The following is a 26,615-nucleotide window of genomic DNA, read 5'->3' on the forward strand; positions in this document are numbered from 1 at the left end:
AGTTTGAGATGAAGGACATCGGCTTGATGCATTACTTTTTGGGTTTGGAGGTGTGGCAGGAGGAGGGGCATTTCTTCCTGGGGCAGGGGAAGTATATTGTGGACATCCTTAGCAGATTCCACATGGAGGATTGTAGACCCATGTCGACACCGATGATCACCAACTGGAAGAAGCTTCATGCTTCGGATTCCGAGTTGGTGGATCCCACATTGTACAGGCAGCTGATTGGTTCCTTGATGTATTTGGTCAACACTAGACCAGATATCTGTTTTGCAGTCAACACGATGAGTCAGTTTATGTGTGAGCCTAGGAAGGTTCACTGGGTGGCTGCAAAACACATTTTGCGGTACTTGCAGGGGACAGTGGATTATGGTCTGGACTACAGGCAGGGAGATGGAGTGAGATTGGCAGGATACACTGATTCTGATTGGGCAGGTTGTGCTTCTGATAGGAAGAGCACTTCAGGGTGTTGTTTTGGGTTGGGTTCAGCAGTAGTGTCATGGTTCAGCCGGAAGCAGCAGTCAGTAGCACTGAGTTCAGCGGAAGCAGAGTATATGGCAGCCAGTCTAGCTAGTTGTGAGGCTATCTGGCTTCGCAAGATGTTGTTTGGCTTATTTGGTCAGCCGTTGAGACCTTCAGTGATTTACTGTGATAATCAGAGTTGCATTAAACTCACGGAGAATCCAGTATTTCATGACAGGTCAAAGCATATCGGGATCAGATATCATTTCATCAGAGACTATGTTCAGAAGGGAGCTGTGAAGCTTGAGTATATTTCCACTGATGAGCAGGTTGCAGATATCCTTACCAAAGCCTTACCACGGGGCAAGCATGTCTACTTCAGAGACAAGATGGGTGTGGTGAGGAACACCTTCCTCGGTAAGAGGGAGTGTTGAAATTTGGTACCGGAGGACAGGTGGTTCCCTTAGGCTTTGATCTTTGGCCTAGGGAAAAGTGTCCAAAAGAATTTAATTTTTCTCCTAAAGTGACTTTATAATTTTATAAAGTTAAATCTAATTTAAAAGTGACTTTAAGTGATAAAGTTATTAAGTCTAATTTTAAAGTGACTTTTATAAAGTCAATGAAAAATTAGAAAGGAAAAGTGACTTTGGAAATAAATGACTAAGTGGGTCTTTATTAAAGTGGGGTGAATTAAAAAATAGAAAGTGAGATTTAAATGAGCATTTAATCTCAACCATTGATCTAAATCTATTTCAGCCATTGGATTTAGAGATCACCCAAAAGTCACTTGGATCACCCAAAAGTCACTTGGAGTTATATTAAAGGAGGAAAAGGAGGAAAAGGCCATTCATTCTTTCATGAGCAGATTGGGAGAAGGAGAGCAAGAGAGCAAGAGAGATTTCTGAGCAGGAAGGAGAAGGAGACAGCAGCTTGGCACACATTCCAAGGCAGCAGTTGAGCAGATTTGTACAGCTAATTCAGCACATAGTGAAAGGCAGATTTTTGCACAAAAATCGAGGAGCAGTTTGCTGATTTTTCTGCACACAAAACGGAGGTCGTACAGCATTTATTGCTGTCCTGTTTGCTGTAATTTCCAGATTGCTGTGAGGCACGGGAAAGGAGATAAGTTGTAAATTTGCTTGCTGATTTTTGCTAAATAATTCTCACTGTAAAAAGACAAATTTCAAAAATAAAGAAGAGCTCTCAAACTGGTTTTCCCCAAGAGTTGTAGGGGGTTTTTCCAGGGTCAAGTTGACCAAAAATATCAGTGTTTTAATGTGTTTTAATGGCTGTTTTTAATTGCTGATTTTTAATTCTGCAATTTCCAGCATTCTGAAAAATTTCCAGAATTTGTGTTTTCAGCAATATTTATTTTTTTTCAGTCTGTTAAATGTATGGTTATGGGAATGGGCATTTAACTAAATGGGAGAAATAAGGAGAAACTGAAAACCGGGGTGGGAAAACAGAAATTTTTACATTCGAATGCTTCATCTTTGTGCTTCATAAGTCCTAACCAAACAAACCTAGAGAAATCGTCAATAAATAATATCAAGTATTCCTCTCCTCTAGGTGTTCTTTTCCTGAATGGTCCACATACATCTGTATGTACTAGCTCAAGAGGCATGCTAGCTGATCCTTCTTTCTCTGGAAAGTTAGTCCTGGTTTGTTTTCCAAACTGACATGATCTGCATATGGTGTTGTCAGGAATTTTGATATCTGGAAGATCGCGAACTGCCTGATATTTGCATGCTTTCCTTATTTGTGAGAAGCTTAGATGTCCCAATCTTCGATGCCATAACCAGTGCTCTTCATCCTCGCTTAGATAGCATTGTTGTTGTCCTTCTTCAAATATGTATAGATTATTTGGAGTTCTTTTCCCTTTGAGAACTGTTTTACCTGTATCAAGATCACGAACAAGACATCCATTTGATCTGAATATAACCTCGGTTCTTTGATCACACATCTGGCTGACACTTAGAGGATTATGCTTCAATCCATCAACATATAAAACATTTCCAGCCTTAACATCTTCTTTTAAAGGAGCAATACCTTTTCCTTTTATAATTGCAGGAGTATCATTTCCAAAAGAGACTTTCTTTCCCTTTTCTAAAATAGAATAAGACTCAAGTTTTTCTTTATCACCTGTCATATGCTTCGAACATCCACTGTCAATGTACCATAGATTTTCCTGTCCTTCTGCATAAAATGCTATCCCACATCTTTCTGTTTGAGGTTCCTTTATTCTCCATGTTTTGGTGCCTGAGGCTTGTTCCTTTTTCCGTTCTTGTTCCTTTCTTTCCTGAAACCTGCTTCTGCATTCAAAGTCTTCATGACCAAAATTATTGCAAATAGAACATTCAACTTCATTTTCAAGAGCCGAAAAGTTGTTATATGTCCTTTTTGTAATCCCTGTCATACTTCTTTGTTTTTGAGCTTCCCTAGTCATGATTGTTTTATACGCAACACATTGAGCTGCTTTGTGACCAAAGTTATGGCAAGAAAAGCATTGTCCATTGAAGAAGCTTCTGCGGTTATTGAATCTACTAGCCAACTGATTGTAATTTCTATTTTCATCTATTCTTGAACCAAGCTGGGAAGATTTTACCTGTGGCTGGTTGTGGCTTTTGTTCACCCTTAAGCTGGATTGCCCTTGATAGTTTCTGTTTGAAGTTTGTCCCTGCTTTACCTGATGATCTTCATTGTGCTTTTGCTCATTTCTTCTTGCTGCATCAAGATAACTTTTTGAAGTGGATGCTTGAGAAGTTTCTCCATTATAGCCCAGACCTGTCTTATTTAGTGGAGACCGCTGTACACTTATAATCTCATCCAAAGTTTCAGATCCTTTGACAAACTTGAGATTAATAGCTTTTGTTTTCTCAATTTCTTTTCTAAGACCAACAATTTCACCTTCTAATTTTCCAAGATGTTTTTCCTTTTCATCAATTTGAAATTGTAGAGTATCAATGATCATGTTCTTTTCTTCTATACATCTCTTGAGTCTAGTAATTTCATCATAAAGGTTATCCACATCTACAGCATCCTCATAATCATCATCTTCAAATGCCATTAACAACCTATATTTATTACCTTGTTCATCTTCATCACTGTTTGATAAGCCATCACTATCTTCATGGGTGCAGTAGCTTTTCTTATTTGCACTTTGTTTCTTGTTCCATCTAGCTGGTTCCTTTCCTTTATCCTTATAAGGACATTTCGTAGCATAATGACCTACTCTTCCACAAGCAAAGCATTTGAAAGGTAGCTTACCTCTGAACCTTCCAGAACCCCTTTGAAGATTTCTGACAAAATTTGATTCTTCTTCCTCTTCTTCTGGAACATGGCTTGCTTCATAGTGATCTTCTTTGCCTGATGCCTTAAAAGCAGCCTCCCTTCTGTCTAATGGACCTCCCTTTCTCATTTCATAAGCAGTTAGAATTCCATGTAGCTGAGACATAGTGAGAACACGGAGATTTTCTTTTTCTTCTATTGCAGATACTTTAGATTCAAACTTGGGGGATAATGATCTTAGAATCTTTTGAACTACTATAGACTCTTTTATTTCTTCACCCAAATTTTTCATACAATTAACAATCTCATCTACCCGAAGAAAATAATTAGCCACACTTTCATCATTATACATCTTGAGAGTCTCATATTGAATCCTGAGAGTTTGAAGTTTAGCTTGTTTTACCTGTTCATCTCCTTCATAGCTCGTGATCATTTTGTCCCATATTTCTTTTGCAGATTTGAAGTGCATTACCTTCATGAATTCTGTTTGGGATATACTTCCTAATAGAGTACTGACTGCTTTTGCATTTGTTTCATACTTCTTTTTCTCAGCTGGATCTGTAGGAGTAGCTGAAGGAAAAGCATAGCCTGTTTCTACAATGTCCCAAACTTATGTACCAAGAGATTGAAGATATGCAGTAACTCTTACCTTCCAATAATTGAAGTTTGTCCCATCAAAAACCGGTGGCCTGATTGATGCTTCTCTCTCGTAGTTGCTCATGATGAACGATCTACCTTCAAGCGATCAAGCTTTTCTGAAGGACCTGCTCTGATACCAATTGTTGGAAATAATACTGAGAGGGGGGGTGAATCAGTATTATCTAGCAATAAAACAAATCTTCCTTATTTGATCTTTTGAATTATTCTTGCATATTAGTACCATAAAATAATGAGCATGAACAAAGAAAATAGACAGTCACACCAAAGAACACAAGATGTAAGGTGGAAACCCAATGTGGGAGAAAACCACGTGCTGCAATATGTCTCTATCTTCTTTCAATTTAGAAATTCTTTTACAATGATTTTGTACTGGTGCAGTCCTTTACCAGTACGCAGGCTGCAACCTGCAGAGAGCTACAACTCTCTCTCGTTTTCCAGTGTCTCCTGGAAGGGAGCTACAACCCCCTACTTCTTTTCATGAAGAATCAAATGATCAACAAGTATACAACAGTTACAGTCCACTACAGTTATCAGATCAGCAATCACAGAACTAACCCAGAACACCTTATGAACAGAAAAATACAGTCAACAGATCATCTTAAGACAGGGACGCAATTTTTCTTTCTGTGGCCTGCGACTGGACACAGTTTACCTTCTGCTGCTCTGCGTGCCGACGCACTGTTCCTTTAAACTGCTCTGCGTACCGGCGCATCCAACAATACTATCGCGCCGCGTCTTTTGCTTCAGAGACGCATCCAATAATACTATCGCGCCGCGTCTTTCACTTCAGAGACGCACCTGAGCCCTTACTGTACTGCGTCTCGGCGCACTTGCCCTTCACTGAACCTGCGTCCCTTCAGATATAAAAGATATGAAGACTACAGAACTAGCCCAAACAGTCAGATCTGCAGATCTGATCATGCGCCATAGAAATCACAGTCCATTAGAAGATTCGCCCTCATAGATCTGGACTAGATCTCACCAAAAGATATTCAATCCAAGACCATGCTAAATCCAAATGAACTCCTTTGCTTTATATAGGCAAGCTCCTCCCCAAAACATGGAACAATACCACGAGCCGACACCATAGAAACACAAAACCGTCGGCTAGATACCACACAAGAAACCCCCATGTGCTTTTCTCTGACTTGAAATGTGTGCACTGGGTGGACGCACCTCCTGAACGGCTGGCCTGCGTCCCTGGACGCGGGTTCTACATGGTATACCTGCGGGGTCGCACTTTCTGAACAGATTGCCTACGTCCTTCTTAAAAATAGAGAGTTGATCATCAAGAATAGTGATCTACCAGCTGAATGGTTTGCCATCAAGGACAACACCTGAATCATAATGCCAACACATATTTATCACGCTCATCATGAAAGTTATAAGTATGAATAAGAAATTGGGCTGATATAAAGCTCACAACGTCAAATTGATTAATTTCCCCTTACTCATTTCACCTTTTACTTAACTAATTTCCCAAAATAAGTTTCAAAGTACCCAAAATCTTAAAGCCAAAGGGGCTCAGAGCATTTCTCTGACTTCTAGAGGGATCGGACCCTAGGCCCAATGACTTATAGATCTTAAGTACTAAAATCCCCCCATAAGCATTCACCCCCTTCAATTCATTCATTTTCCCCTAATAAATCCCTTTTCCTAAGGTGAAAACACCATTTTCCTAAGGAAAAGCAATCACCCCCATGAATACCATTTTTTATGAAAAACCCACAAAAATGCACTTAGCCTAAGTTATAATGTTTCTATGTAAAAGGCGAAGGAATTACAAAAACACATTAGGCTTACTGCACTTCATTTACCTCCCACAATTTTCATATTAACTTTTAACATTATTTATATGTTAATTCCTGAAAAATAAACCATTTCCCATATATATTTTATTAAACCCCTTTAATATTAATATCCCTACCCCGAAGTTTTATAAACTTTATAATATCCAAACCCTGACAAAAGACATAATTAATTGATCTGTGATTAATTAAAGTCAAACCCATTCACCAATCATATTCCAACTAATACTTTAATCCCCGCTTTAATCCCTCATTAACCTAAAACCGTTGCATTTAATTTCCTGCCGAGCCCCTCCATTACCTTCCATGCAACTTCCGTGCCCGACCACCACACGATCTTCCCCCTCCCCATCTGACGGCCCATGTTGATTTTGGAAGGGCCCAAAACCCGAACGATACCCGCCCGAAATGGGCTGTTTTCCGTTGGGCCTTGAAGCGACATGGTGCTCGATGAGTGGAATCAAGTGACCTCCCCCCAATACCGTCAAATGCCCAAAGGCTGTGTGAAAGCAAACCACTTAGCGCCAGCCTGCTACCCACCAAATCTGTCACTGTTCATCCTACTACGCAACCAATGATCACTGTACACCCTTACCCGCCAAATTGACTTTTTGTGCATAAATCCAAAAAAATCCCCAAATCATTGTTTTTATCATTTTTCACTGTAATTTACCATGCACGTGCCTGTGAAAACTGAAAGTCGTCAACCCACATACACTTGCACTCTGAAGAAGTCAAAAGCTCCCAGATTGCCTTCCAGCCTGATTGAAGCCTTTCCAACTATTCAGAATCGCCAGTTAACCAGTTCAGACCCAATTTTCTTCAAATCCACGTATTTAAGCTAGAATCCATTAAAAGCCCTGTCAATTTCTGAACTAGTCACTAAGTTTTCTTAATTGAAATTAAAAACGAACTCTAGTAACTTAAACCCACCCGAAATTCAACCACCAGTACCATTAAAGACTGACAATTTACTTCCCCCATTCTCACATCCACAAGAACTGAGAATGGCAGCCCCAATTGCCATGGATGTTAGACCAATTTCCACTCCTCACCTGGACTTGGATTACCTTCCCCTTGAGGATAAAGTCTTCCAAATCAAGGACACCTATGTCCATGAATCCCCACTCAATTACTGATACATAGATCAATACCTAAACCAAGCTGATAAAATAGATCTTTGGGAGTCTAATTTTCCCAAGTACCAATTTCCTGAGGTGCACATCTTTCCAAAAGTTTCCCATTATTCCCATGCAAACTACATTCCCAGCCAAAGAGCAGTAATGTCCCCTGACCATACCATACTTTTCACTATAACTACTGAGTCAATCAATGAAATGTTGCAATTACAACCAGGGCTAAATTTAACCCCTATTTCAATTGGAGACCTATTGGACAAATTACACAAGCTTACCACTGCCAAACTTGCTGAAATGTTTCAGATTTTTATTGTAGAAGTGAAACATATTCCAAAAGACTGTCCCCCATATATGTATACCATATATTCTCAATTGGGCCAATACATTGTGTCAATGATATCTAGTATCTTAGGCTATACTACCAGTCAATACATAGATGAAATCATATTGGCCTTCATGTCCATTTCTGATTCAGGACAACCCCCTGCTATCATGTATGATTATGCCAAGTACATAGCTGATAGGATGCATGAACAATTTCTGAGAATGAGTAATGAAAGAGTATTTAAGTATTCCTCAATTTTGTACCACCTTTTATTATATTACCAAGCCGACAAGTTCCCCTTCACTCTCCAAAATCTTGATATTAAAGGTCATCCTAGGTCAGTGATTTTTTGAACTCCTTTGATCCATAAGTATGATTCCCCATATTCATACACAAACATCATAGATCTTTTTGTACATCCAGTAGTGACCATGCTGCTAGGAAGTCCTCCTCCAAGGATCAGTTCAGACATCAGGAGGATATTGCAGCTGTCAAAACAACACAAAGTGGGAGATTGGTACTTATACCACAATCACATAGAGATTAGGATCTGTGGCTGTGATTTGGCCCCATATAAACTGCCCAGATACCTACCAAGGAGTTTATTTGCTCGGGAGTACTACAGGCAGATAATCAACTCAGATTAGGTGCATTTTGTTAATTCCAAAAAGAAGGCCCAGCTCAGAATCAAATATCAATTAGGACCCTTTGTATGTAATAGTCGAGAAGCTAGAAGACATGCAGAGGAAATCCTTCAAAGACTTAAACTAAAATAAATATTCTTGTGGAAATATGATCCCTGTGACTTCATCTCCAACACAAGATAGAAAAACAAGATGGCTCCCTACATTCACCACCGAATCCCTGAAATAGAAAAAAATGCAAATCAATTGGAATGCGTGGAGAATACTTTAGTGGATAGGGATAGCACTGAAGTTGAAGTTGAAAATTCTCTAGTTGACTTAGAGAAAACGCTTGATGAGGGTTCTTTCCTACAAGTTCTAGGAGAATATCAAGTCTAAGGAGAGTCTCAAATCCTAGAAGAATCATAGGCACAGAGAGAATCTTAGGCACAAAGTGAATCACATATAGAAGAATAATCCTAGGCCCAATAAGAGTTAGAACAGCGAGGCCTCCAAGAGCCCATTATGAGTACTCCCCCTAACTTGCAAACTACTTTAAATGAGAAGAAAATCCTTAAAAAAAATAGGGAAGAGGCCACTACATCAGGCAGAGAAACCAGACAAACATATGCAGAGGCTAGCATGGTCAAAAGGCAGAGGTTAAATCCTGTTTCAGAAAAGGAATTCACAAAAGAAACAGTTGGGGCCACCAGCACAGAAAGAGAAAGAGGCAAGCCTGCCACTCCTTCTGGGGGCACACTGGAACCTTCCACATCATATGCTCAGATGTTGGAAAGACAGCAGAGTGGTGAAGTGTCCTCATTTAGGACGCCAGCTGACAGGGACCAAGATATAAGAGAAAGGTACAAATATATAAAAGCAATGAATGAGAGAATAAAAGCCCAAACTTATTTACAGTACCTAAAGATGGAACCTACCAATCAGACAAGGTTTATGTCATCTTATGATGTGAAAGAAGGAAAAATGCAGATGACATTCATGAAGCCTACCACATAGCAACTAAGATCAGCAATAAACTTCAAAAAGATAGATTTCGAAGTACTGGAAAAGGACATGCATCCTATTGACCAGATTGAGTTGCACAAGAAGACAAGGGAGATGATTTATTCCACCTTAACAGGGAAAGCCATCACAACCCACCAATTGTAGAATTCCCTAAATAACATATCAGCTCAATTCCAATTGGACAAGTCCTCTTCACAGGTAAAAGACACCAGAATCAAGTCCTTATGAGGACTTAATAATTGAGTTGGGACATGATCCCAAAGAAGTAAAGACCACTAAAAAACTGATAAAGAAGAAGAATGATGACATAGCTACTATAAAGAAACAACTCAAGATTCCACCACTACATCATCCACAAACAAAAGAAGTCCTAGAAATCCAAAAAGTACAAGAAGAGCTTATGGACTTGGTCATAAAGCTAAATGACCAACTGAAAGAAACAGAGAAATAATTCGACACATTGATTCAGTCTAAACAAAGTGAATTTGCCACCACCTCTACAAATGCCATTCACACAGTAGCAACTCCAGCTCCTTCGACACTAACAATATCTTTGGCACCAACAGTTCCACCTGCCATAGCACTGCCAGTCACAACCGAGTCTACAACAGCAGGTACTTCAATAGAAAAAATAGTAGAGATAGTAAAAGCCATGGAAGTTATGTCAATCTAGGAAATAGAACTTAAGATGCTTAAGGAGAAAGTGTCAAGCTTAGAAACTAACTTCAAGCTTGCCCAAATACAGCAGAGAGAAGAAACACAAAAAGCCCTCAGAGTTGATGAGAAGATAAAGGTCCTAGAAAAAGATTTAACTCTGCAAAAGCGACTGGGACAGACCAAAGAGATGCTCTAGGCCAATATCATTGACTCTGTCAATGATATTTTGCCATCAATTCAAGTTATATTTTAGCAAACTGAATTGGTAAAAGTGGCCACTAAAGCAATTTAGAAAGTAAAAGAAGAGTTGGGTGATATGCCTCAGGATGCCAATCAACTCATCCACTTCCTGAACAGTAAGAATAGACATGATCTTAATGAACTTGGTATAGAGGATAGGATTGAAGCCATCGTAGAAGTCAAAACAATTCTTTCTAAAAGAAACCTCATGGTTAACTTGGAGGAAAAATGCCATAACATGCAGGTGGGCATTGACAGATTCATGGCCAAATTTCAAATTTTGAGGGATAAAGCCCTTCCCAATCCTATGGTCATCCATGATAAACTTATGACCCAATTGTACTACACTGATAGACTAAGGAAGTTGGAGAAGGAACAAGCAATCACTTCAGGTATCAAAGCCTTGCCAACTGCAAAAGTATTTTATAATACTTTGGAGAAATTGTTTTTTTTGCAACATGAGGTGAAACATTTGTTTGTCATCAAGCCTAATTTTTCCAAATACACAGAGGCAGATGAAACTTACAGAAGAATGTTAAAAGAAAAATTACCTAAGGATGTATGGTGGGAAAAGATGACAAATTTACTATAACTTACCATAGCAAATCTGAAGGTAGGTGAAAGGACAGATAAACAGGGTAAAAGAGTAGAAGGTTAAAGATTATCAGTGATAGATTAAAGAAAAAGATGATTCTAGCGTACAAATATCAGCCAACTTAAAGAGCTCAAATTCAAACTGCAATAGCCAACACTACCACAATCAAAGGGATGACATGATGCAGTTTCCATTTGTCTCTATCTTCATGCTTTAAGATATTTTTATTTTCCTTAACTAAATCTCAAACTGTTATGAGATATTTTGTAATATTTTTTGTATAAATACTTCCCATCTCAAAGTATTTAGGGTGGATTCAAGGACATTTCTGTAGAGTTTTATCTCAAATCAAAGTTCTATGTAACAAAACTAGATTGGCTTGCTGGATCATGGAATAAAGCTTAGACATTTTATAGGATTCTTGTGTAAAGAGAAAATCAAATAATTATTTTTCTCATGTGTATTATTGTTTTTCCTTTTGTTTCTTAATAATCATATGTGCTTCTATGAAATCTAAATGGTAAACTAGGAATGATATTTTAGAACTTTCTTTAATGCACTCTGTCTTGACTGTTTGCATTCTTCATGTTTTCTACTAAACTATCTTAGTTAGGGAATTCTTAAATGCTCCCTTACTTCTGTAGTTTCTCCCCTGGTCTATAGTAAAGGATTCTTAATTGCCCTTTACTCATGATCACCTATTTCCTTTCGTTCTGATCCCAGTCCAAGGATTCTTCATTTCCCTTTCACCCTGGTTAGAACCATCTCATCTATTAAACCTGAAGATTTTCCTTTTGTTTTACTAGCCTGCCTTGTGAACACTCCCTTTAATGATCTGGTCCAGCTAAGACATCCTTTGATTTACTCCATAGCCCAATGGCTTGAAGACATTGTTCTATCCATCTGTTCTAAGAATTTCATGACCAACTTTCAATCAAAATAAAAATCCTCATGAACACTAAGAACTAGCCTAAAATCTCATAGAAACAAAGTTAAATTATAAAGAGAGAGCCCTCTCTGGACTTAGGCTGGCTAGAACCTGAGTCTAAAAGATTTGGTTTGTAGTTACCACAGATTATTCCTTCTTTTGATAACTTCTAGGGAAAAATTCTAAGTGATAACATAGTGAGGACCATACTGGGAAACCGAACCCTCAGTCTTAATAAACCTTTGAGAAATTTCAATTTTTTTTTTCAAGCCTATTGAAGGGTTTATTAGAAGTTATTTATAAAATTTCACAAAAAAAAAATAATTAGAAAAAGCTTGAAATCTGTCTTCAAGAAGAACTCACTATATTAGGGCCAATCTTGATCCAAATCCTACCCCAGTATTTGATAATCCCAACCTGATTTTGATAATATCCAGAAGAAAAGAAAGTTCAGTAAGCCCAATATCGTCAATCAAAGCAAATTCTTGTCGTAATGAGTGGTTGTTCCTAGAAGACCTCCCTTTTAACGAGTCATTTTACCTTTCACTATTTAGAACTAGGTCTGAAAGTGCACTTGATGACATGTTCTAGATCCAGATTTTATCACAGATCTTAAAGTCCAAAAGGCAAACTTGTCAATTGATCAATATATTCTAAATTCCCTTCAGTCATCCCTTACTACTTCCAATATCCCTGAGCTTTCTGAAATAGTTTCAACTCCCTTTAGTTCACCATTATTCCCTTCCACCTCTGAAGTTCATTCCTCACCTCCATTTATAGCTTCACTCCCCCACCAACCTATCATTACCCATCAAACACCTATTACTCCCAGCTCTCCATCAACTACTGTATCATCCCCTAGTACCCCGACTACACTTCTTAGTCCTGCCCAACCTAGATCTATGGAAAATAGATATGCCCCTCTTATGTTACCTGCTCCACTAGGTGCCCTGCCACAAGACTGCCAAAACAAAATTGTCCCATTTGATGGCATATGACCTTATAAAGCACAACAACATGCAAACAAGATGACATATTATTTTGAATTGCATGAAATTAATATTGGAGATGTCCAAATGAGACTTTTTGCTCAGACACTAGCTGGTGATGTAAGCACATGGTTTAGATCTTTACCTGCTAATAGCATAGATAGCTTAGAAGTATTTTATAAGCAATTCTTAAATAGATGGGAAAAGAAAAAGAACCCTCTACAGATCCTTTCAGAATATGAAAACATGAGGAGAGGGCCAAATGAGATAGTCTAGGATTACTTTACTAGATTTAACACTATATACAATGCAATACCAGTCTATCTTAGATCCCCATCTAGCTTAGCTCTGATAAAGTTTCCTGACAGGTTTGATAATCATAAGGTATTCCAACTTAGAGAGAGAAACCCTCCAACTCTAAAAGACATGCAGAGTGTAGCAGTTAGTATAGAAGCTAATTTGCTAGCAAAAAGAGCTAGGGTTATGAACAAAAGGACAAGACCCTTGAAAGATGAAGCCTCACCCTTTGACCTTAAAATGGATGCTCTATCTAAAGGAATGGAAAAACTGATGGATAGGATAGAGAACATTGAAAGGAAGCCTCACTAAGATAATCAATAGGCACCTCCAGTGAGAAATCCAAATTTTAAAAAGAATCAAAATCAAAATACTGGAAAAAATGGGCCTAATCAAAATATTAGGCCTCCTTTTAAAGAAAACTATGTTGAAGCATCCCATTCAGAAGACCCTGAACAAGGCACACAAATTAATTAAATGGGATTAGATGATGAGGAACTATCTTCTTGACACAGGACGATCAGGAATTACATATGCTTCGGAAATTATAGACCCAATCCGGAGAATCATTTTATTACAAGAAAGGGTATGATTCTGTTATCTTCGAAGTGCACAAAAAATTCAATTTGAGGAGTAAAAAGAACACTGACACTCCTGGCCAAAACAAGAAAGCAATACCAAATCAACCTAAGAAAATTAAAACATCTCCAGTTACTAAAACTCTCCAAATCCTCTCTAGACCAAATTAGAACCCTTCTCATCCCACCATTGTAGATATAACCAATGACCAACCCCCTAATGATCAACCTTCCACTTCAGTTCCCTCCAAGGAAACAATGGAACAGTCTCCAAACATAATATTAGAAAATCCATTGAAAAAGACTTAAAATACAGAAAAAGAAGAACAACCTACCCAAACCCCTACCATGAAAAATCCAAACACTCAAACAAAGAAACACCCTTTTCCTTTCAATTTGGGAGCAGAGGTGGCTAAACCGAAAATCTCGGTTACCTTAACAAAGCTGATTAAAAATGACACTTACAAGTCTCAAATAAGCAAATATTTAAACTTCGTTGAGAATAAAGACTCTTTTAACTTATTTGATGATCAGACTGAGCTTATTTTCAGTCCTAATGTTAGTGGCAAACCATTAGAAGGAGGGATACCACCCTTTTACATTAGCGTTAATTTTCATGATAAAATATTACACAATACAATGTTAGATTTTGGGCCTTCACACAATTTAATGCCTAAATATATTATGGAAAAATTGAAGTTGGAAATCACTAGGCCTTACAAGGACCTGTTTTCATTTGATTCAAGTCAAGTAAAGTGCCTATGACTAATCAAAGTTTTGTGTGTTTCCTTAGTAAAATACCCTGCTAAGACCATTCTTATGGACACAGTTGTTGCTGATATACCACCTAAATATGGCATGCTATTTTCTATATCATGGGAGGCTAAACTCCAAGGATCTTTGCAACTTGACATGTCATATGCCACAATTTCAGTCTTGGGACATCCTAAAAAATTGTATAGAGAGACCCTAATGAAATATGTAGTGAGTAGCCTAGATAGGCCTCAAAACCTTCCTGTCTATACCATGCATTCTGACATCGATTCTTTTCTTCTGTACAATGCTAAACAAACATAAGAAGATACTTCAAACAACATTATTTCATAACCAAAATAAATTGTAGTTACAACTGAAAATCAAACTGTCCAAATTAAAGAATTTTCAGATGAAAAAGATAATCAAAACACCTCAAACAATGAAAATTTCATTCCCCCAGACAGTAAAAATTATGAACATGAAATATTATGGCATCTTGAACTTGACGGGTCAGTGAACAAACTAGGTGTAGGAGCAGGAGTGTGGATATACAATTTAGAAAATGATCACTCAGAGGGCCATGCTTACATGCTAAACTTCAAATGCACTAACAAAATGGCTGAGTATGAAGCACTTCTTTTAGGTCTCAGATTGGTTAAAAGGTTAGGAGCCATACGAGTTTCTATTATGGGAGATTTTGAGTTGGTTATAAAACAAATTAATGTTGTATATATGACCAGAGTTCCTAGGTTAAGTTTTTATAGAGGATCAGTTGTAGAAATATTGAATACCTTTCTAGAAACTAAGCTTACTCTCATCCCAAGAAAACATAATATGCAGGCTCATAGTTTAGCAATGTTTGTCAGCACTTGTAAGTTACCATTTCAACCTAACCATCAGTACACTGTTCAGGTTAGGCACAAACCTGCTATCCCGAATAACTTGAAAAACTAGCAAGTATTTTCTAATGATCAACAAATAAACAATTTTTTAACCTTAGATGAGGAATTTGTAAATAGTAACATAGATAATGACATAAAATTAGATCCCTGCTTTACAGATAAAATATAAATTAACAAATTAGAAGATGAAGAGATAGATAGATTTCATCCAACTAAATTTACAAAATTAGAAGTAGAAAACCTAAATCAAGTTGAAATTGATGAGATAATTGACAAAGACTCTGAAATCATTAATCTCAAATACAATTTTTTTCCCAAAGGATTAACTCCTTTGGAAGACATGTTTGATTAAAATGATGTCCCTAGAAAAACAAAAATGGAAACCTTAAAATCTGATATAGAGGAGTGTAACATAGGGATTGAGGAAAATCCGAAATTGATAAGACTTTCAAAGTTTTTACCTCCTACATAAAAAGTGAAATACATAGAACTATTAAAGGAATTCCAAGATGTTTTCGCTTGGATTTATGAGGACCTCAAGTCCTATGACACTAGCATAATACGACACACCATCCCCTTAAAAGAAAACCAGAAACCTTTTAGGTAGAAGCTTATGAGGATTAATCCTATTCTATAGCCTTTTATTAAAAAGGAAATCAGAAGAATGTATGAAGCCAAGATCATAGAACCAATTAGTTTCTATGATTGGGTTTCAAATTTGGAACCCACAAGGAAGAGAACTGGCGAGATTAGACTGTGTGTTGATCAAAGGAATCTCAATAAAGTTTCACTCAAAGACAATTACCCTCTCCCTAAAATGGATCATATATTACAAAGGGTAGTAGGGTCAACCAGAATCTCATTATTGGATCGTTTTCTGGTTACAATTAGATTTTAGTTCACCCAGATGACCAGGCAAAAACTGTCTTCACTACTTTTTGGGGCACATTCATGTATGTGAAGATGCTTTTGGATTAAATAATGCAGGGGCCACTTTTTAAAGAGCTATGTATATAGCTTTTTCTAAGGAAATTCATGACTTCCTAGTAATATACTTAGATGATATCACGGTATTCTCAAAATCTGATAAAAGACACCTAGATCATCTAAGGCAGGTCTTTATCAAATGTAGAAAGTATGGAATTTATTTGAATCCTAAAAAAATCTTTATTTGGGTTAGAAGTGGGAAAATTTTTAGTCCACATAATCTCCAAAGATGGTATCCAAATAGATCCTACAATAATTGAAGCCATCTTACAGATACAACATCCTAGAAACATTAGGGAATTACAAGCCTTTTTAGAAAAAATGAAATTTCTTAGGAGATTCATTTCAAACTTAGTAGAATTAATTAGATTATTAAATAACATGTTGAAGAAAGATTCGACCATAAAATGGACAGTTGAGGCTAAGAGTTCTTTTGAAGATATTAATCTAGCGTTAACAAAAACACCAATTTTGATCAGTCCAAAGTTTGATAGAGATTTCATTATATTTTCTTTTGCCTTAGAACACACAGTTGCTGCAGTATTACTACAGAAAAATGATGAGGGATATGAACAACCTATTTCCTTTTTTAATCAAAGCCCTGAGAGATGCCCCTCTAAAATACAACATACTGGAAAAGCAAGCCTTTGCTTTGGTCAAAGCTATCAAAGATTTCAAAGTTTACCTTCTATATTCTCATGTAATAGCTTATGTTCCCAATGCTATAGTCAAGGGCATCCTAACTCAAGATGGTCTAGATGGAAAGGGAGGGAAATGGATTGCTACTATATTAGAATATGACCTAGAAATCAAGCCATCAAAGTTAATCAAGGGCCAAGGTTTAGCCAAGCTCATGGCTGAATCAAACCGCCAGGCCTTAGAAATAAATTTTATTGCAGAAATGGATAACGGAGAGGAGATGGCAACTCCACCAATCAACCAGGCCTTTATTGGATCACCATGGTATGCTGACATCATATATGTTTTACAAAATTTTCAAGCTCCTCCTGAATTATCCAGGACCAAAAGCTGGTTTTTAAAAATGAAATCTTTAAAAAAATTCATACTTGACAATGCTTTGTTTTGGAGTAATCATGAAGGTATCCTTCTTAACATTTTATTAAAGGAAGAATCTGACAAGGTGTCACAAGAGTTTCATGCAAGTGACTATGGAGGACATCTTTAATGGAAAACCACTGCTGAAACGATTCATAGAGCTGATTTATATTAGCCCACTTTGTTTTCTGATGTAAAGAAATTTGTAACCTCATGTCATAAATGCCAAATTTTCGAAGGAAAGAAAAAGCTTTTACCCCTGACCCTAAAACCAATATCTGCTGAAGCACCTTTTCAACAATGGGGTCTTGACTTCATTGGTGAAATCCATCCACCTTCCTTTGCCCAACACAAATTGATTCTCACTACTATAGATTACTTTACCAAATGGATAGAAGCCATACCATCAAGGCAAGCCACTAATACTGTTATTATAACCTTCCTTGAATCCAACATCCTACCTAGATTTGGGTGCCCAACCAAAATCATCACTAATAATGCAACAACCTTCAAATATAAGGGAATGATTGATTTCTATAATAAGTACCATATAACATTGGGCCATTCCACAGATTATTACCCCCAAGAAATGGACAAGCAAGATCCTCAAATAAAAGTCTTGTAAATATCATCAAAAAACTGTTATAAGACAACAAGAAAACATGGAACAAGAAGCTATTGAATGCCTTATGGGCAGACATGTTAACCATAAAGAAATCCATTGGTACTAGTCCTTATCAATTATTTTATGGAATGGAAGTTGTTTTCCCATCTTCCTTGGGAACACCAGTGATGAAGTTGCTCCAAGAGTTGCAGGTTGAACCAAATGACATTCAAAGGAGAATCAACCAAACAATTCATTTGCAGCAGACCAGGGAAGAAGTGTACATCAGATCTCAAGTTGTGCAGGAAAGGATCAAGAAGGCTTTTGACAAAAGGACTAAGGCAGAAGATTTTTACCTAGGAGACAAAGTTTTGAAATGGGACTCAAGAAGAGAGGATAAAGGTAAACATGGGAAATTTGATTTCCTATGGAAAGGCCCATATGTCATCTATGCATTCAGAGGTAATAATGCTTTCTTCCTCAGAGAAATGGATGGCACAAAAGCAGAAGGAGGACCAGTTAATGGTCGAATGCTTAAACACTACATTGAACCTAGTTACTGATTCCACTAATCATTTGTACATATTTTTTTTTGAAGTCTAGAGTTGATTGGATACTGAATCTTTGGAGTTGAAGCCCGAAGAGAAGGCCCTAAGCTTCAAAGGTTTTACTATCATAAATAGTAATAAAGAAGAAAAGTGAAAGGGAAAAAGTTGTAGGAGAATATCTCAGCAATTTAGAAAGCCATTGATCTACAAGTTCTTGACATTTCACCCTGAAATGTCATCCCCAAGTGGAGCCACTGTTAGGTTCCTATACCAATAGGAGTCATAATTTTTGAATGACTGAGATTAAACCTGTAATGTGTACATACCTTTTCCTTTTTCAAATGTTTTACATATTCAAAAAATTAAAAAATGTAAATAGGGTATGTCCTAAAATAAAAATCAAAAGGACAAAAAGAATAAGAAGGTAAAAAAAGATAAAAAAAAAATGAACCCCAAGAAAAGAAAAGACAATGAAAGTGTGCTAGTCAAAATGCCACTACTATTTACTTTTTATGCAAAATAAATGATTTTGTGTAGTTTGTAATCTATGCCACAATCCATGATACTCAAAAATTTTAAACTTGGTTATTTCATGTTTACAGATAGAGAATAAGAATCTGACCAAACAATGTAATCTTGGCAGATAAGTAGATTAGGTAGAATAAATAAAAAGGAGCTCAACTATTTAATCTGAGCCCTTGGATGTAATAAGGTTAGATTTAGTTAGATTGCCATTGTAAAGAAAATAAAAATGTTTGATAAGGGTTTGCTAGCTTAAATGCACCCTAATAAAAAAAGGTAAAAATGATAGGATGAGTAGATGGGTAAGTAGAAGAAAGGTTTGAGAATTGTGATGATTGATTAGAAAAAATCATATGTATCACTCTCATCATGAAAGTTCTAAGTATGAATAAGAAATTGGGCTGATATAAAGTTAGCAAAGTCAAATTGATTAATTTCCCCTTACTCATTTCACCTTTTACTTAACTAATTTCCTAAAATAAGTTTCAAAGTACCCAAAATCTTAAAGCCAAAGGGGCTTATAGCATTTCTCTGACTTCTGGAGGGACCGGACCCTCAGCCCAATGACTTATAGATATTAAGTACTAAAATCCCCCCATAAACATTCACCCCCTTCAATTCATTCATTTTCCCCTAATAAATCCCTTTTCCTAAGGTGAAGACACCATTTTCCTAAGGAAAAGTGATTAGCCCCATGAATACCCCTTTTTATGAAAAAACCACAAAAATGCACTTAGCATAAGTTGTAATGTTTCTTTGTAAAAAGTGAAGGAATTACAAAAACACATTATGCTTAGAGCACTTCATTTACCTCCCGCAATTTTCATATTAAATTTTAACATTATTTATATGTTAATTCCCAAAAATAAACCATTTCCTGTATATTTTTTATTAAACCCCTTTAATATTAATATCCATACCCCGAAGTTTTATAAACTTTATAATATACAAACCTCGACAAACGACATAATTAACCGATCTGCGATTAATTAAATTCAAACCCATTCACCAATCATATCCCACCCGATAATTTAATCCACGCTTTAACCCCTCATTATGCTAAAACCGCTACGTTTAATTGCTCGTCGGGCCCCTCCATTACCTTCCGTGCAACTCCCATGCCTGAACACCACACGATCTTCCCCCTCCCCATCTGATGAACCATGTTGATTTCATAAGGGCCCGAAACCCGAACAATACTCGCCCCAAATGGGTTGTTTTCGGGTGGGCCCTCGAAGCGATGTCATGCTCGATGAGTGGAATCGGGTAGCCTCCCCCCAATACCGCCGAACGCCAAAAGGACATGTGAAAGCAATCCACTTACCGCTAGCCTGCTACCCACCAAATCTGTCACTGTTCATCCCGCTACGCAAAAAATGGTCACTATACACGCAGACCTGCCAAATTGATTTTTTGTGCATAAATCCAAAAAAAGCCCCAAATAATTGTTTTTATCGTTTTCAACCCACATACACTTTCACTCTAAAGATGCCAAAAGCTCCCATATTTCCTCCTAGCCTGATTGAAGCCTTTTCAACCATTCAGAATCGCCAGTTAACTACTTCAGACCCAATTTTCTTCAAATCCGGGTATTTAAGCGAGAATCCATTAAAAGCCCTGTCAATTTCTGAACCAATCACTAAGTTTTCTTAAATTGAAATTAAAAGGGGACTCTAGGAACTTAAAGCCACCTGGAATTGAACCACCAATATCATTAAAGATTGACAATTTACTTCCCCCATTCTCAAATCCACAAGAACTGAGAGTGACAACCCCAATTGCCATGGACGTCAGACATATTTTCACTCCTCACCTGGACTTGGATTACCTTCCCCTTGCTGATAAAGACTTCCAAATCAAGGACATCCATTTTCGTGAATCCCCACACAAATTATATTGTCGATACATAGATCAATACCTAAACCAAGCTAATAAAATAGGTCTCTGGGATTCTAATTTTTCCAAGTATCAATTTCTTGAGGTACACATCTTTCCAGAAATTGCCCATTATTTCCATGAAAACTACATTCCCAGCCAAAGAGTAGTAATGTCCTCCGACCATACCATACTTTTCACCGTAACTGTTGAGTCAATCAATGAAATGATGCAATTACAACCAGGGAAAAATTTAACCCCTATTTCAATTGGAGACCCGCTGAAAAAATTCCCCAAGATTATGTAGGTTTTAACCCCGTACATAAATTACCTGCATACAAATTCTAAAACATGGAAAATAAACAATGCGAGAGCATAACACATAAAACACATATACATAGAGATTTTCCCCTAGATCCTAAAACCAGGACTACCATCTTGATTTTTTGTTATGTTCCTTTCAATGTTACAATACATATTTATACATGCCGAAGCATCCAATACCATGGACCAAAAACCATCGCGTCAAAAACCATGGACCAAAAACCATAGGTAGGTCCCCCCAACCTAATATAAGGTCCAAAAAAAAATTTCCCGGGGCGCTACCTTGGACCCCGTAAAGTGGGGCTACCCGCCCCTGTACAACCCCCCCATTTTGTAGTCGACAAAACGAAGAAGGGGCTTCACCCCCCGTCTCACCCCATGGTTCATTTCGTGGGATAGTCGTGGAAAGAATATAACACAACCCAATAGCTTACCACTACCAAACTTGCTGAAATGTTTCAAATTTTTATTTTAGAAGTGAAACATATTCCAAAAGACCCTCCGCCATATATGTATACCATATTTTTTCAATTGGCCCTAGACATTGTGTCAATGGTATCTAGTATCTTAGGCTATACTACTAGAGAATACACAGATGAAATCATCTTAGCCTTCATGTCCATTTTTTCTCCAGGACAACCCCCTGTTGTCATGTATGAATATGCCAAGTACATAGCTGATAGGATGTATGAACAATTTCTGAGAATCAGTAATGAAAGAGTATTTATGTATTCCTTAGATTTGTACCACCTTTTCTTATATTACCAAGCTGGAAAGTTCGCCTTCATTCTCCAAAAGCTTGATACTAAAGGTCATCCTAGGTCAGTGATTTTTTTGACTCTTTTGATCCATAAGTATGATTCCCCATATCCATACACAAACTTCATAGATCTTTTTGTACATCCATTAGTGACCATGTTGCTAGGAATTCCTCCTCCAAGAATCAGTTTAGACATCAAGAGGATCATGTAGTTGTCAAAACAACACAAAGTGGGAGGTTGGTACTTGTACCACAATCACACAGAAATTAGGATCTATGGCTGTGAGTTGGCCCATATAAACTACCCAGATACCTCCCAATGAGGTTATTTTCTCTGGAGTACTATAGGAAAATAATCAAATCAGATGAGGTGCATTTTGTTAAGGCCAAAAAGAAGGCTCAGCTCAGAATCAAAGATCAATTAGCCCCCTTTGTATGTAATAGTCGAGAAGCTGGAAGAGAAGCAGAGGAAATCCTTTAGATACTTAAACTAAAACAAAGCTTCTTGTGGAGATATGATCCCTGTGACTTCATCTACAACAGAAGAGAGAAAAACAAGATGGCTCCCTACATTCACCACCGAATCCCTGAAATACAAAAATATGCAAATCAATTGGAATGGGTGGAGAATACTTTAGTGGACAGGGATAGCACTGAAGTTGTAGTTGAAAATGTTGTAATTGACTTACAGAAAAGGCTTGATGAGGGTTCTTTCCTGTAGGTGCCAGGAGAATCTCAAGTCCAAGGAGAGTCACAAATCCAAGAAGAATCACAGGCACAAGGAGAATCTAAGGCAGAAAGTGAATCACATATAGAAGAAGAATCCCAGGCCCAAGAAGAGTCAGAACAACGAGGCCTATCAGAGGAATTAAATCAAATAGGTATCCAAGACCCCATTATGAGTACTCCCCCTAACTTGCAAACTCCTCTAAATGAGGAGAAAAGCCTTAAAAGAGATAGGGAAGATGCCATGACATCAGGTAGAGTAACCACACAGACATATGTAGAGACCAGCCTGGTCAAAAGGCAAAGGTTAAATCTTGTTATAGAACAGGAATTCACAGAAGAAATAGTTGGGGCCACTAGCATCAAAAGAGAAAGAAGCAACCCTACCACTCCTTCTAGGGGCAGACTAGAACCTTCCACATCATATACTTAGATGTTGGAAAGGTAGCAGAGTGCTGAACTATCCTCATTTAGGATGCCAGCTGAAAAGGACCAAGATATAAGAGAAAGGTACAAAGATATAAATCACAGGAATGACAGACTAAAAGCCCAGACTTGTGCACAGTACCTAAATATGGCACCTACCAATCAAACAAGGCTTATGTCAGCCTATGATGTGAAAGAAGGAAAAATGTAGATGACATTCATGAAGCCTACCACACAACAACAAAGATCAACAACAAACTTCAAAAGATATATTTCAAAGTACTGGAAAAGGACATACATCCTATTGACCAGATTGTGTTGCACAAGCAGACAGGGGAGATGATTTACTCCACCTTGACAAGGAAAACCATCGCAGCCCACCAATTACAGAATTCCCTGAATCACATATCAACTTAATTCCAATTGGAGAAGGCCTGCTAAACTATCTTAGTTAGGTAATTCTCAAATGTTCCGTTACTTTCATAGTTTCTCCCCTGGTCTATAACAAAGGATTATTAACTTCCATTTTCTCATGATTACCTATTTCCTTTCATTCTGGTCCTGGTCCAAGGATTCTTCATGGCCCTTTCACCCTGGTTAGAACCATCTCATCTATTAAACCTGGAGATTTGCCTTTTGTTTTACTAGCCTGCCCTGTGAACACTCCCTTTAATGATCTGGTCCAGTTAAGCCATCCTTTGATTGAATCCATAGCCCAATGGCTTGAAGACCTTGTTCTATCCATCTGTTCTAATAATTTCACCACCAACTTTCAATCAAAATCAAAATCCTCATGAACACTAAGAATTAGCCTAAAATCTAATAGAAACAAAGTTAAATTATAAAGAGAGAGCCCTCTCTAGAATTAGGCTGGCTAGAACCTGAGTCTAAAAGATTTGGTTTGTAGTTGCCTCAGATTATTCCTTCTTTTGATAACTTCTAGGGAAAACTTCTGAGTGATAACACCTTCAATAGCTTGGAAGTACTCTATTACATGGATTGAATGGTTACCTAGTGGATCGCCATATATAATTTGACCTTCTTGTTTAATCAACAATAACTCATTGAATCCTTTAACAATATCTATACATGATGGATAATACAAAATACAGTTTTCCCCATGTCCATTGAACTCCTAACTGTGTGCATCAATATATATTTCCACTAGAGTTAGGGAACAAAACCCTAAACAAACATTGTGTTCATGTATTCAGTTCATGTAGGTGCGTAAAATGATAAAAAAATCAGCTTGGAATTTCCTCTGCATTCTGATGCACTATCATAAGATTGGTACGAGAGCATCAAAATATTTTCTTCTATAGTACTGTCATAACCATTAATACTTGAAATGATCTCTATCTTCGGTGTATCAATTTTTCACTGCAACTTTTAATGTATAGTCTATCAAACTTGAGCATTTTTGGTCCAATTCATTTACTCTAAGTCGTTAATGCTTCCTTTATCATTCTTGTCATTTGAAATCTAACATTGCGGTGGTCTAATTAATGCCCTATGCATCATATGCCCATTATGTAATGTAACATACACTACCTTATAATATTCCAGATTCTGAAGACATTGTAACATCCTTGTCATCTAGCATCTAGCCTTTTGGAAATATACGTAACATCCTCTGCATCCATTGACCATTGACCATGTCATACACGTACCTCTCTCATCCTCTGGTGATAATATATTTCACTATCATTGATATTATTATACTAAGGATAGGAACCAAATGGTAGTATTCGTTGATACCACAACATGATATGGATTACAAGCTACCATTTCATAATGAAGTTACAATGGGAGTGACTATTTCATACAACAAAATAAAATTTTGCACCTTCATAACAAGTAATTAAGAGTAACTAATGAGTAGAAACAATTAAGTTTAATTTTGATAACTATAATGTGTGGGACCATTTCTGAGAATGTTGTCAATAATAGAGGAATGTCAACTTGAGACCCCACAGCTACAAAACTTTTAGCAGGAAAAGCGGCACATCTTTCAAGAAGGATTTGGTGATCGAAGTGCTTCATTCCCTTTAATATTAATGTAAAACATTGTGTGTCTAGACGCTATTGATTTCCGAGGTTGAGCATCATTAGTGTCGGTCCCTCATCTTTGGACGCCACATTTGACACACTTTGTTCTCTTTCCCTTATGCCTTTTCTTACACACCCCTTTTCAATATCTTTGTCATTGTTTGCTAATATTCATCTTCAATCTCAGTATCAATTTCCTACACTTCAATACAATTTTTTATTTGAATTCCAACTGTCCCTTCCAACTTTATAACCTTGGATACCATGAGAACTTTCATGCTCTTTCCTTTGGAAATTTTGCTTCAACACTAGTTAAGAATACATACCATAGGATCACAGTGAGCTCAACTTCATTAATGGAAATTTTCAGAGCCTTTTTTCAATGCCATTATTTTGGTCAACTATCATTTTAAAGGATCCTGACCTTTTAAAGAACCTTTTCTTTTCCTCCATGAATCTTGTAACTTTGGAATGCTTATAAGTCTATGCACTAGTTATTTTCTCTATGTTGAAGTCTCATCTATGTTTATTACATAGTGTTAATGTTGGAAATACTATGAGAAACATATTTTCATATAGTGTAATGGTTCTTTTTATCAAAACAATGTTCCTTTCACTTTTCTCAAATTATTGTAAGATATGGAAGTCTTTCTGGTTCATTTAACTGATGTGAAACATATGACAAGTCCTTTTGATGATGAGGATTGGAAATGGGCAAGCCAACCATGTTATTTGGTATTTACTAAACCCCCAACAATAGAAGAAACTTTTGTACCTTCTCTAGTGCCTTGATACAAGAGTGTAAGTTGACTTGTTCCCTAACTGCGTAAAGGGACAATGAACTAGGGTCCTGTGAGATTGTCGCCATTTGATTGGACATCTACTTCCTCCATGTAATTATTGTCTCCATATCCCTCATCATGTTCTTGTGCAACACCTTTTTCATTTCTATAATGAAATGGATTTCGTTTCCCATCATTGTGCATGTAATATATATGCATATTTCCACTATCTACTCCCTGAAATTTGGCTCCTTGATACTTGTGAGGATCTCCCTTTTTTTGGCCTTGCATCAATATCCCATGTAGAGGGACGTGATATAAAAACATGGTTCAGGGCTTGCTGATCAAGATAGAAACTATCATTCTAGTGGTGGTTATGAATAACTTGAGGCTTTAGAGAAATATTATCTATATATGACATGTTTCTCGCATATCTATGCATAGTTTAGCTATAATAATCTAGTAGATTGCATCTATTATTAGTCATAACTTCCATACAAAATGCAGTGTACAATTTGATTTCAAATTAGTGATTGTGGTAGGTCACAAATATTCTTGAGTTTATTATTTTGGCCATGATAATGAATCAGGTTCAAAGCCTCATAAAAAAAGTTCCCCTCGTAGTAATGTGGTCGATCAAATCTTCCTAAGGCATGAAGTTGTCTTAATGTATTAATAATTGG

At 37.1% G+C, this 26,615-nt stretch overlaps 1 pseudogene; it reads right to left on the reverse strand.

Moving 5' to 3' along the window:
* Positions 1 to 9,841: 9,841 nt before the first annotated feature.
* On the reverse strand, positions 9,842 to 26,353 carry LOC149216152 (uncharacterized; annotated as a pseudogene).
* Between the last annotated feature and the right edge of the window lie 262 nt (positions 26,354 to 26,615).

The sequence above is a fragment of the Pinus tabuliformis genome, chromosome 1_1, assembly GCF_031772625.1.
Source record: "Pinus tabuliformis cultivar Carrire ecotype Pingquan chromosome 1_1, CPIR1, whole genome shotgun sequence".
Lineage (NCBI taxonomy): Eukaryota > Viridiplantae > Streptophyta > Pinopsida > Pinales > Pinaceae > Pinus > Pinus tabuliformis.